This window comes from Physeter macrocephalus, chromosome 12, assembly GCF_002837175.3.
Source record: "Physeter macrocephalus isolate SW-GA chromosome 12, ASM283717v5, whole genome shotgun sequence".
NCBI classification, from domain to species: Eukaryota; Metazoa; Chordata; class Mammalia; order Artiodactyla; family Physeteridae; genus Physeter; species Physeter macrocephalus.
Window position 1 is genome coordinate 86579167 of NC_041225.1, and position 13651 is coordinate 86592817.

The window sequence follows — 13651 nt, forward strand, 5'->3', positions numbered from 1 at the left end:
AGTTTCCAGATGATTCTAACGTGCAGCCAGAGTTAAGAACCAATGATGTTGAACTGTGGAGGCCATTATAAGGACTTGGGCTTCTTTTCCAAGTATTATGAGAGCTACGGGCGGTGGCGGGTGGTTGCGGGGGTGTGGTTCTGATGGAAGGATGATGTGGTATGAGTTACCTGGGAAGGGGTAGAGACATTGGGGATCCATAGTGGACATCTAAGTGAAGATGCTGAATGTGCAGTTGAGCACACAAGTCTGGCGTCCAGAAGTGAGGTCCAGGCTGGAGACGCAAATTTGCTAAGTATCAGAACATAATAGTCCTTAAAGCCATAACATCAAATGAAATCACCAAGGGAAGGAGTGTGAAAAGAGAAGAGAAGAAATTCAAGGAATGAGCCTTGGACCTCTCAATACTTTGTTTATGATGATTTCCTATAGAAGTTCCTAAATTTGTACACAGTTAAATCTATGAGTTTTGCCTTTGATACTATATTTGAAAGTTCTTTCTCACCCAAAGATTACATAACTCTTCATCTATGGTTCTTTCATGATTTAACTTTTTATATTTAATTATGCCCAGATCTTTATTTCTCAATACCAGTTCCCAAGAAAAAGAACCAAAGTTCCTTAGAGAAATGGCTGACTCCAAGTCTAGAGCAGAGAAAGTACAAAGTGAGCCTGGAACATCTTGTAGTGTCATAAAGCAAAGGAGAGCTTTACAAATGATGGGAATTTTTCACAAGGCCAAAGGACCCACTGGCCAAATATGGGGCAATTTCAGCATCAAAATGAATAATGACGGTAATGGATGATGGTCCATCGAGTAACATAAGAATCCATAAGTTCATACTGATGGGAAGAAAGAGAGGAGGGAAGAAGGAAGAGAAAAGAGAGGGAGGGAGAAAAGCAGGGAGAGAAAGCTCTTCTGTACAATAAAGGGCCAACTAATACAGAAGGAATAACAGAGTTAGAAAACCACCACCTTACAACAATCCTAGCAGCAACTAATTTAGGCAAAATGGGTAATAGATATTCACACAGCCTCAAAGTAGCCTCTCATAGATTTTGTATTAATCACAGAAGGAAATAGAGTTAACTTCACAGTGGAGAAATCCATTAACCACTACTTAACCAAGGGATCAATCCAAGTTGACATCACCAATAATGGAAAACCCTACATCGTGTGTCTCCCAGAGTGTGGCACCAAGAAGGACACAACATGCCTTGTGTAGTGCTCCCACACAAATGCATAACTTGATTCTAATTATGAAGTACTGGATATACAGAAATGGAGGGAGATTCTTCAAAACTACTGGTCTGTATGTTTCAAAAATATCAGTAACATGAAAGACAAAGAAAGGCTGAGGAATTATTCCAGATTAAAGGGAACTAAAGACATGACAGCTAAATATAATGAATGATTCCAGATTCCAGTCCTGGATAGAAGAAGGGGAATGTCTGTCAAGCATATTAACGGGAAAGTTAGCAAAATTTGAATATGGACTAAGCATTAGATATAGTATTGTCTCAATGTTAAATATTTTGAATTTGATCATTGTGTTGTGGTTGCATAAGAGAATGCCCTTGTTCTTTGGAAAATCTCACTGAAGTAATTAAGGGTAAAGTGTACATATTGTCTGAAACTTACTCTCAGTTGTTACAGAAAAAAAATTGTGTGTGTGTGTGTGTGAGTAAATTCCATAGTCAAGAAGTGGAAAAAAGCCAGGATTTGAATTCATAAGATTTATAAGTTTATTAGCATAAAGTTATAAGCGATTGTAAAATGCTAACAACTGGTGAATCATCTTGAAGGATAATGGAATTTATTGTACTATTCTTGCATCTTTTCTAAAAATTTGAAATCTTTTCAAAACAAAAGTCAAAAATAAAAATATACGTAAGTAGAAACTGAGATTTGTTTATTGACTGGTCTACGAAATACCTCCATAATCAATAATAAATTCTCATGCACACTTGGATCTGTTCCTGCCTTCCTAGTCTGTCCCATGAATCCATCTGTCTGTTTTTATTTACGAGTGAATCTGTTTTAATTGTTGGAGTCTTTAATTTTATTCAATATCTGGTAGGGCAAGTCCATCCACCTTGCTCTCCTGCAACATTTCCCTCTTCACACTTCTAGTCTTCCAGAGAAAGTTACAATAATTTTGTCAAGATTTCCCTAAGAAAAAAACCTCTTTGAGATCTTGATTGGAATTTGTTTATTTATAGCATCATTGGGACGACTGAAAACTTATATTGTTGATTCTTCTTGGAAAAAAGTGTCTCTCCTGTTGTCTCATTTTGAGTTTCTCTCTAAAATTTTTTTCTTTTCTTTGCATAAATCTTGTCCATTTCTTGTTGAGTTAATTCCCATGACTTTTGTTGCTGCTGTAAATGCAATATATTTCCATGATATGTTCTAACGGCTTGCTCATTATCATAAAAAAGGTATCGGTTTTACATCTCTATTTCTGTATTTTGTGACTGCTACTCTACTAAACCCATTACTTAGCTCCATGACTTTTTCCATTGATTACAAAAAAAAATATCCCCTGAAAATGAGGATGATAATGTTTCCGCCTTGGGAATATTTGTGACTCTTATTTTATCCTCTGGTTTAATCCCATTGCTAGAACTTCCAGAACATTAATAATAGTGGAGAGGTAGAGGCATCCTTTATCTTGTTCCTGAGCTTAACTGGATGTCACTAATGTTTTCACAGTTAATTATGCTGTTGCTTTGGTTTGAGAGAGACTATCTTTGTAATACGAAAGGAGTGTTCTTCCATTCTCGTTTTATTTACAAAACAGCACCAGGAATGGATGGCAAAGTCTTGGAATTTTTCTAAAACTCTCATTTACTGAGCCCTGATTATGTGTCCAGCAGTGTGCCAAGAGTTTTATATTCATTATTTAATTTAATCTATACATGTCCCTGACTTTAGACATTATTTCCCAAACTTGAGGATAGGGAAAGTGCCCAAGGTCCACAGTTAGGAACTGAAAAAAGGTAGGATTTGTACTCAGTCTTTCTGATTTCAAAACCTAAGCTCTTAAGACAGTGATAATGTGGTTTTTCTCCTTGATCTACTAACATAATTGATCACATTAAGAGATTTCCTGATATTGAATAACATTTGCTTTGCTAATGTTAGCCCTGCTGGTATAATAGTGTATAGTTATTTTACACATTTGGTTGCATTCGATTTTCTGATATTTTGTTTCTATATTTGTGACATTGGGCTGCAGTTTCTCTTTTACCTTTCTGACTGGTTGGCTTTTGTGTCGGGGCAACACTGACTTACTAAAATGACTTGGGAATGATCTATTCCTTGATTCACCTCTGAAATGGTCTGGGTTTAATACTTTTTTGGACATCTTTTTCATCTTCTTCCAGGATTATTCATCTATACAGCTTTTCTATCACTTCTTCAGTCAAATTTGATCATTTTTATTTTCCCAGAAAACCATCCACTTCATTGAGATTTTCAAGTTTATTAGCATAAAGTCATAAAACCTGTTCCTCTATATTTTTCGTTTACTGCATACCAATTCTCATTTCTGCACGATCACATTTTCATTTTCTTGATTAGCCTTGCCAATGGTTTCTCTAAATCATTGGTCTTTTAAAAGAGCCAGACTCTGAATGCATTTATCAATTTATGTTTCCCATTTTCTAATTCATTAATTTCTGGGGGGTTTGTTATTAGCTTCTCCTTCTTGTTTCTTTGGGTTGTGGTGGTGATGGTGGTGGTAGTTTGCTTTTCTCTCTTTCTGGCATCTGGAATAAATGTTTGGCTCATTTATTTCTCTGTGTGGTCATCATGATCATTCTGTTCTATACTGCCCATTATGGATGTCTGTATCCCCCTCTTCGACCCAAGAGTGACTTAGAAAAGTGATGTTTAATTTCCCAAGTGGTTCAGTACTTTTGTTGTTTGTTTATCGTGTGGTTTTAAATTTCTAGTTTTCTTAATTCTAGCCAGAGAATGAGACCTGTACAATTTGTACATTTTAGAGGTTATTGATAATGTGTTTGTGACCTGGCATAACAACAATTTTTGAAAATGTTCTCAACAGTGTTTAAAGAGAATGTATATCCTGCTTGTAGGATCCTCTCAGATGACCCTTGAGCAAGCTGGAAGGATGGAGAAAACATGACTTTAAATCCCCCCGGGGCCAATCAAACCAGCTCCTTCAGAAAGAGGAAAAGAGACCAAGGGTGTGGATCTGTGGATGGCAAAGGCACAGGAGGGCATGGCAGGAGCACCCCACCCTGTCCTCCTTCCCCGCTCGAGGCAGGACCCAGGGTGGCCTGGAAGCTCTCCCTCCGGACACTTGGGGCAGGTGAGGGTGTGGGCCCCCTCTAGGAGCATTGTTTGGTTGCTTGGGGTCCCAGTTTTGCCTACTTATTGAACGGGAAAAGGCAGAGGGGCCAAGTGGAGCCACAAGGTGTCCTTGGAACCAGCCAGACTTGCTGAGAACAGGTCTGCTCCTGACCGACCCTTCCCTCCCAAGTGTGACAGGGGAGGGGAGGGTGCGGGTTGAAGAGAGGAGTCCTTTAATCCTGACACAAACTCAAAGAAAAGAGAACCTAATTACCCTTGGCTTAACTGCTTTGTCTTGCTTAGAAAAAGACAAAGTGCAGTGATACGGGTCTAGACATCCAGACGTGCACATGTGTGACCCGCACAGACTCTCAAGAGAGGCACATTGGGAAGTGCCAGCACGGCAGGGCCCCTGGTCCACATCTCTCGGGGACAAGCCCGTGCCCTTGCCTTGCTCTCTGAGTCCCTTCTCCCAGTTCTCTCTCTCTTTTCCCCTCACCCCAAGACCCTTCCTTCTCTTCTTCATTACCCAATTATGTGGAAGGAACTAGCCCTCTTCTATAGCCCGCACACTGGGCCTGGATCATACAGTGGCATCAGAAGACTCCTTTACTCCTGTATCCCATCATCAGCCCTTTAAGCTTTATTCAGTGAGCGGTGTTATTTTATCCCCAAACCTTGGGTTAAAAATTGGAGCTTTTTTTTTTTTTTTCTCTATCTCACTTTCAGATAATAAAAATTGCTTGAAGTCCCAAATAGTGACTAAATTCGAAGCATCCAGGCCCCTGAGTGAGAATAAAATCCTCAAACCTGATTTTGATTTTCTCCCCTATGGGGGTGAGGGGGGTGTCTATAGGGGGCAACTGGGGGTGGGCATTAGGCATAAGACTTGTTTTCTCTTTCACTGCCTGGCACTCCGCTACCTCCCCTGGCCAGTAGCTATGGCATCTGCCCCTCCAGGGCTGGGGGTCTTGGGAGGGGGGAGGGAAAGAAAGAGTAAGGAGATGGGCGACAGATGAGTTTCCACCTGACAGGTATTGTTACAAAATGGCTTTACACTCTGTGATTCAAAGATGACTTTCTGAGTGTGCACCTCCGCAGGAACCCCCTGCTGCACTTGCTTTGAAGGGGGATATGCATTTTCTCCCCTGGCCCACTCCCATTTTCACTGTCACTAGAAGGGCCCACAGCCCTCAGGCCAGTTGGTGAGCTCTCAACCACGAGGCTCACTCTGGTCCGTGAGAAACGGGCATCCCCAGACCAGCCCTCGGTGGAAGCCACCTCGGTCCCCGTGTGGCCAAGCACCCTCTGCCCTGCCAACTCAGCCTCTGCTCAGGCAGCTGTCAGACCCCAGTCCGCTGCATCCCCACATCCAGAACACGCAGACCAAGCTCTCCCAGGCCCTGAGGTTTGGGGGAGACTGAGGCTCACTCATGCCCACCACATTCTCCAAGGAGACCCTCCCTCTCAAATCCTCTCTAACCCCAACCACCTGGCCCTTGCACGGTGGTTTTACAAAGGGCCCAAGTCACAAAACCAGTTTCTTACTAAGTCTTTTGTCACTTCTGCATATGGTCTCTGCAGTCATTCACCACTTGGGTGCACACTGAAATCACCTGAGGTGCTTTTTTTTTTTTTTTTTTTTTGGGGGTACGCGGGCCTCCCTCTGTTGCGGCCTCTCCCGTTGCGGAGCACAGGCTCCGGACGCGCAGGTTCAGCGGCCATGGCTCACGGGCCCAGCCGCTCCGCGGCATGTGGGATCCTCCCAGACCGGGGCGCGAACCCGGTTCCCCTGCATCGGCAGGCGGACGCGCAACCACTGCGCCACCAGGGAAGCCCCCTGAGGTGTTTTTAAAAATACTAATACCTGGGCCCTAGCCCCAGCTTCTCATTTAATCGGCACGGGGTGTGGCCTGGCCATTGGGATTTTAAAAAGTTCTCCAGGTGGTTCCAACGAACAGCCAAGAATGGGAATGGGTGTCCTGGCCCAGTGCTTCTCAAATTCAAGTGTGCTTGTGCTGGGCCCAGGTTGCGGTTAAACGGCAGGTCCTCGTTCCGCAGGTGTGGCCTGGGGTCCAGAGTCTGCATTTCTAACAAGCTGGCTCCCAGGTGACATCGATGTATCCGATCTGAAGACCACGATTTGAACATCAAAGAGCTGGAATACCTATGTGCCTTGGTAAAACTCTGCTTTTTTTATATAGGCTTTATTTTTAGAGCAGTTTTAGATTCACAGCAGTATTGAGCAAAAGGTACAGCATTTTCCCATCTACCTCCTGCCCCTACACATGCACAGCTTCCCCCAGCATCAGTATCCGCACAAAAGGTGAATCTACACTGACACATTATCATCACCCAAAGTCCATAATTTACATTAGGGTTCACTCTTGGCATTGTACAGTTTTGACAGAAGTGTAATGACGTATATTCACGACTATCACTCAGAGTAGTTTCACCCCTTAAAAGTCCTCTGCGCTCAGCCTATTCATCTCTCTCTACCCCCTAACCTCTTGCAAACACTTAAAACTGATTTTTAACGTTATTACATATTTACAATTTTTTAAATCCTAAGAAGGTATCTTCCTGTACAAAGAAGGCAATAATGGCTCTAATAGCTGAGTTTCCCAACCTCCACAGTATTATTTGGGGCCAGGTAATCCTTTGTGGTGGGAGCTTTCCTGTGCATTGTAGGATTATAGCAGCATTCCCAGTTTTTACCCACTAGCTGCTGGCTGGTAGCAATACCCTTACCAAGTTGTGACAACCAAAACTATTGTGTGCAAGAGTTCTCGTACTGGGGATATAAAGGTGAACAAACCGATAGCTTATATAATAGAGTCATGTCAAGTAGTGATAATTTTATGTGCAGAAAATAAACAAAGAAAGCAGGATGAGAACATAGTGATAGCCTAGAGCCAGCAGGGAAAATCCTATCATGAAGAGACAAGGAAGGCCTCTTTGAGGAGGTGACTTTCTAGCTTTCAAGAAAATGCAGTGAGGATGAGTCAGTTAAGTGTGGGTGAGGCAGAGGCCTGGTTATTCCCAACTAAGGGAAAGCTGGTGTAAAGGCACTGAGGCGAGAGTGTGATCTAATCCCAGAATAAAATCTTGGGCTAGGCTGAGGATGAAGTGTTTGTGTTCCTTTCTCCCTCAACAGACTCTGAAGGGAGCAGAGCAGCCTTAGAAGGTGATTCTGCACTCTTCAAACAAAACCTTGGGAGTCTCCACTTTTCCCCTTTACTGTTGTATACATGGTATTCAATTTCTCTACAACTCTTTTTAGTTCCCTCAATTTGTCAAATACAGGGATTCATGTTTTAAACCTCCACTAACACAATGGATTTGTGAATTTCTTCTTTTGTAATAGTTTTTGCCTTCTATTTTTTAATGAGATGTTATTTGGTTCATAAAAGTTTTGCCACGTATCTTTATTGTGGACTGACACTTTGATCAATATTAACACTCTCTTATTTGCATTTTCTCTTGAATTTTACCTCATATACTTTCAATATCACTACTTCTACGTTTTTTGTTGTTTGCATTTCCTGAGTATAATACTTTCACATTCATTTATTTTTCACTTTTCCATAACATCTTATGTTTCTGATAAACAGAATACTTTAATTTTTTTATACAATCTAAAAGTTTTCAACTATTAATAGTAGAATTTCATACATTCATATTTGAATGAAACTTTTATGTTTGGCATTGTTTTTGTCATATTATTTTGTGCTTGCTTTATTTCCTTGATGTTTCTTTTTTCTGAATTTTGCTTAGTTGATCAATTTCTCTTCGCTTGCTTTTCTGTAATAATTTGAAAGTTATGTACGTATAGAATAAAACAAAATATTTAAAACAAAATATTCTACCAATTTCAAGAATTAAACAATATCTATAACCACATTGAAATTGGTTGAGAAATTTAGGGCACTTCCTTCTTTGCTTTTCCCTCATCTTAAATTTTTGTCAGAATAATTATATAGTTGGGATTTATGTTACTTTCCCTTCATGAATTATTTTTGACATTTGTATTTGGTTTCATAACCATGTTCCAAACAATGATTTAGACATTAACTATTCTTTACTGGCTTAATTACTCATGGTTGTTTCTTTTGTACCACCTCTTCCATTCTTGGGTTCTTTATTTTGACTCATTTCTCAGTTGATTGGTGGACCTTTTGGGGCATTATTTTTCAGGCAGATTATGTGAGTCCTTACATGTCTGAGAATGTCTTTCTCTTGACCCATGTATGAATGATATCATAGTTACTTAAAGAATTCTTCACATTTGTTGCTTCTAAAAATTCAGCAAATATTGCTTCATGGTCTTCTAGAATTTAGAGTTACCTTAGTAAAGTCTGGGATAAGCCCATTTTTTCTATGTGGGTAAACTGTTTCTTTCCTAAAAAATGAAAATGTTTTTCCTTTATCCTTGAAACTTGAGATTTTATAAAGATACAAGTATGCATGTGTCACTTTACATTAATTTCAGCCATTAAATCTGATGGCTTACACCTTCCTTCACATCAGAGAAAATTTCTTCTATTATTTCTTTGATTATAGAAATAGTAGATTACAGAAAATAATTAAACAAAATCTTTAACGAGAACGTTTTTTGGATTTTTTTCTGTTCAGTTTTATTAAGACATAATTAACATACAGTGCTCTATAAGTTTAAAATGTACATTATAATGACCTGATTTACATATATTGTGAAATGATTGCCACAGTAAGTTTAGTGAACAGCCATCACTTCACATAATTGCCAAAAAAAGAGAGAAAGAGAAAATGTTTTTTTCTTGTGATGAGATCTTTTAAGATCTACTCTCTTTGCAATTTTCAAATATACTATACAGCAGTGTTAACTATAGTCGTCATGTTCTACATTACATCCCCAGTGATTATTTATCTTATAACAGAAGATTTGTACCTTTTGACCACCTCCTTCCAGTTCCCCCACTCACCACCCCCACCTCTGGTAACCACATCATTTTCTATGAATTAGGTTTGTTGTTGTTGTTGTTTTTTATTTCACATATAAGTGAGATTATATAGTATTTGTCTTTCTCTGTCTTAACTAGAAACTTTAAATTAGTATTAAAAAAGCTCCACTATAGCTGGCTCCTAATAGACTCAATAAATATATGTTGAATGAATGACAAGTGGATGAAAGAATGAACCGTTTTTTCTCCTTCTTCTTTGTTCTCTTCATCTTCCGATTATACAAATGTTGTATCACCTGTATTCTCTATGTCGCTTATCTTTTCCGTCATCTCTTTAGACTTTTCCTCTGGTATTTAATAGAAATTTTCAAGCTAGTTTTCTAATATTATTTGTTTTTTTACTAGTCACATCTTATAATTTTATATTAGTGATTTTTCATATAAAAGAAATTTTTGTAATTGTAATTACTCTTTTCTCACAGGGGCAATGAAAACTGTAGAAACTATAAAGAGAGATGTAGTATTTTATTTCATTTCATTCTGGGTTTTTTTCTCCTGTTTCTTGCAGTAACTCTGCTCCACAGGAGAATATTTATTCAGTTTCCTTGGTCTAACCACCCTCCAAAAAGTCTCCCAAAGAGCCCCTCCTCCTGCTATTCCTGCCCTTCTGTGTTCCCCCTGCACAGTGAACCAGGGTGACCTGTGATACCAATGGTGTCTCACTACCATGCAGACATTATGGTGTATGACTTTTGAGGCTAGGTTATAAAGGCATTGTGGTTTCCTCCTTGTGCTCTGGGATCTCTCACTCTGGAGGAAGCCCACCATCATGTCATGAGGACGCCCAAGCAACCCTGGGGAGAGGTCCACCTGGAAAAGAAATAAGGAGTCCTGCCAACAGTAGCCAGTGCCAACTTGTCAGCCGTGTGAGTGAGCTACTTTGGAAGCAGACCATCCCAACCCAACAAGCCTTCAGATGACAGTAGCCCAATCAATATGTTGGAGGACCACCCTCATGACAGTCCCCAGGCCAGAACCACCCCTCCATGTCTCTCCCAAACTCCTGACCCACAGAAATTTTGAGAGATAGTGTTTATTGTTGTTTGACACTACTAAGTTTTAGGATAATTTGTTAAGCAGCCATACATAACTGATACAGTCCCCTTCTTTTGAACTACTCGGTCATTTCAATAAATGTTACTTTCCCTCCACTTACCCAGTATTGGAGTTTGAGATAGGTTGTTCCAGAAACATGTGGGTCTCTGTTCAACACTTTCATCCTACAGGAGGGAGAAGAGAAAGATTGAGCTCTGCTGTAACTTTACTTTTCCTGTCAAGAGGTTTATTTGTTCTTGATGAATACAGAAGTTTCTATGGCTTAGTAAGCCTGGTGCCAGGTGCTTCCTCACTGTGCAGAAGGGCTTTCTGTATTGGCATATTTGAATGCTAGTGTTAGCAAGGGCCTCTCCCACCTCCCAAACATTAGAGCCAGCAAGCTCCCCAGCCATCCTTTTTATCATCTCTGCCAGCCATGAGGTCACAGTGATGGTCTTCTTTCTTGTTTGTATAGATCTCCCTGGAAACTACGTTGAGTCTCCAAGGGACTGCTACAGGCCCCAGCAAGTTCACATTGCAAGGCATTCAAGAGCCAAATGCCCTCTTTCCTGCCATGAAACCATTAACCTCTATCAAATTAACTCATCAGACCATAGAGTTTAGACTATGTTCTTGATGGAAGCATTAGGACAGTATCAGGAGTGAACAACCACACAGGAAGAACAAACTTTGGGAAGCAGTCTCGACATCATCTTGTACAGCTGAACACTCCCACTCATGTATCCTACAACCAATTTCTAAAGAACCTCTGGAATTTGTTCATCAGGCCACATGAACATTCATAGTAGCACTGCCTATGGAGAAAAAAACATGGAAACAATCCACTGTAGAATGAATAGATAAATCAAGTATGTTTAAATATATAATGGACTATTATACAGTAGTGAAAAAAATTAACCACAACTCCACATATCAACATAATTTTGTGGAATCTCAAAGTTCATAATGTGGAGCAAAAGAAACGAGTAAAAGAAGAATGATTCTATTTACAAGATGGTAGGCAACACGAGATATTGTTTTGCTTAAGGCTACATTCCAAGGTAGGAAACAGAATAATAAGCTCAAAATTGAAGAGGATGGAAAGGGAATAGTGTGCAATTGAGGTGAGTTTCACTGGGTTGGTACCAGACCTGGCAGAGTTCATTTTCTCATCCTGAGTGGTGGTTCCACAGTATTTGCTTTATTGTTATTCTTCAATGCTCTTCAATATGTAAGAAATACTTCACAATGTAACAAATCAAAAAGAAAAGATTCTCACAGCTTCATGACCCAGGACTTTACACTGAGGGCTCCTTCTAGACTCAGCAACTGAGCATTCACTGTCTTCACCCCCCACCTCCCCCTACAAGTTTCTCAAGCTGCAGCCCCTGCCTGTGCCAGGAATCCTCATCCCCTTCCCCAGAAGGAGCTGCATTAGCTGGTCCTCAGTCTCAGGCAGCCCCTCTGTCCATCCAGATTGGCACCAGCCTGACACCTCTTGGTTAGCACCTCCCTGGACTGCCTTGAACAGGAGGCAATAAATTCCCTCTTGTGTGTAAGCTAGTTTGAGTGGGGATTCTGTCACTTGCAACTGAAAGAATCCTGAATAATACATGTTTGCTTACTGAGCATTTCTCAAAATGGCCTGTTCTGACATGCACGAGAAAGTCTGAGGATTTTCATTTGATCCCTTCAAGTGGCTGGTTCCGAGGGGACTCATTCACTGAATCAGTACCCTGGGAGGCACTGGCAGGTGGACAGACACTGGCCTGAGAGCCAAGACAGTCAGGTCTCAGAAACAGTTCCAGCCTCAGCTGCTGGCTGGATAAGGGCAAGTCGCTTTTCCTCCCTGGACCTCAGTTACTTCATCTGTCAAGTGGAAAGTTTGGACCAAATGAAGCTCACATCTAATTTAACCTCATGGTCTCTACTTGTTAAACATTTACAGAGTGCCAGGGTCACTGACAAGTGACAAAGTGACTTTAGTGACCAGGGTCACTAAAGAGGCCTTGTTCTCCTTGAGAAGACAGGGCCACACACAGCACTCAGACAGCAGTACAAGCGGAGGCTGACTCGAGGGCAGATTCCCATATGGGCACTGAAAGAAGTGGCAGGGGAGGGGGCGGAGCAGGGGACGTACCCTGGAGCTAAGTGTCCTGTTAGTTCAGAAAAGGCTGAAAAGGTCAGAACCAAGGGTGGGTTGAGGGAGAGGTGAAAGTCACGAGTTCAGGGCTGTAGACCATGGGGTGAGTGCAGCATCAGGCCAACAGGGAATGGAAATGTGGGGAGCCGTGGTGTGGAGGAGTTTTTGAAGCTTTCTGGAGGGGGTGCCGTGTCCACTCCTCGGGCGTGAGGCCTTCTCCATGGCTGCAGGATGCAGTGTCACCATCAGACACTCCCCAGTGTCAAGTGTTCAGTCTGTAGGAAAGCTTCAGGATGTTCTAACACCAGGCCTCCAGCAGCTGTGCTGGGTTTGACCCCATTTGGTGGCTGACAGAGCCCGTGGCAGGGAACACCTGTGGCTCCACGCCACACCTGCTGCACTCCACCTGCAACTGGCGGGTGTTTGGAGGATGATTGTGCTGGACCTGCTGGTTTGTGGCCGGGCCAAGGGAGGGAGGTGAGAGGTGAGAGTTATCTTATTGGAAACGAATTCTGTGGCCTGGTCTCCCAGAAAGGGAGCTGGCCTCCTACAGGGCCCCCAAAACTAGCCTCAGCCCAGTGCCAAGAGGTTAGTTCCACAAGAAGGTGGATGGGGCAGAGAGCTGCATTACCCAGTGGGGACAGAATCCTGACCACGCAGCCTAGGAGCCCCACAACTGTAGTCCTTCTCCCAGACACCACATCTGGCCCTGCAGCCCCCAAATGAGGTGAGTGACAAGGACCCAAATATCCTGCTGGCCCCGGGGCTGGAAGTTCCCCACAATCAACTCCTCCAGAAGACCCAGCAAATGTGTGCGGCCTGATCACAGGTCTCTGTTTGCTGGTCACGAGGGAAAAGATTTCCCTGTGGGAGGTTGTCTGCCTGGGATTGGCTTGAAATTCTTTGTTATTGAGACAGCAGTTCTGCTACAGTCTCCCACTAAGTCCCCTCAGGTCTATTATCTCCCCGAACCGTGAGCCTCGCAGCAGGTCAGGACTCACTCAGTCACACAGCTAGAAAGGATCAGAGCTGCAAATGCCCAAGTGCTCCGCAGGCCCAGCATCCCAGAGGGGCTGGAGGAGGCATGCTTCCCACCCGCCACGTGGTCATCTGGGAAGCTCCTCTCTCCCTCCAGGCACTCACGGCAGG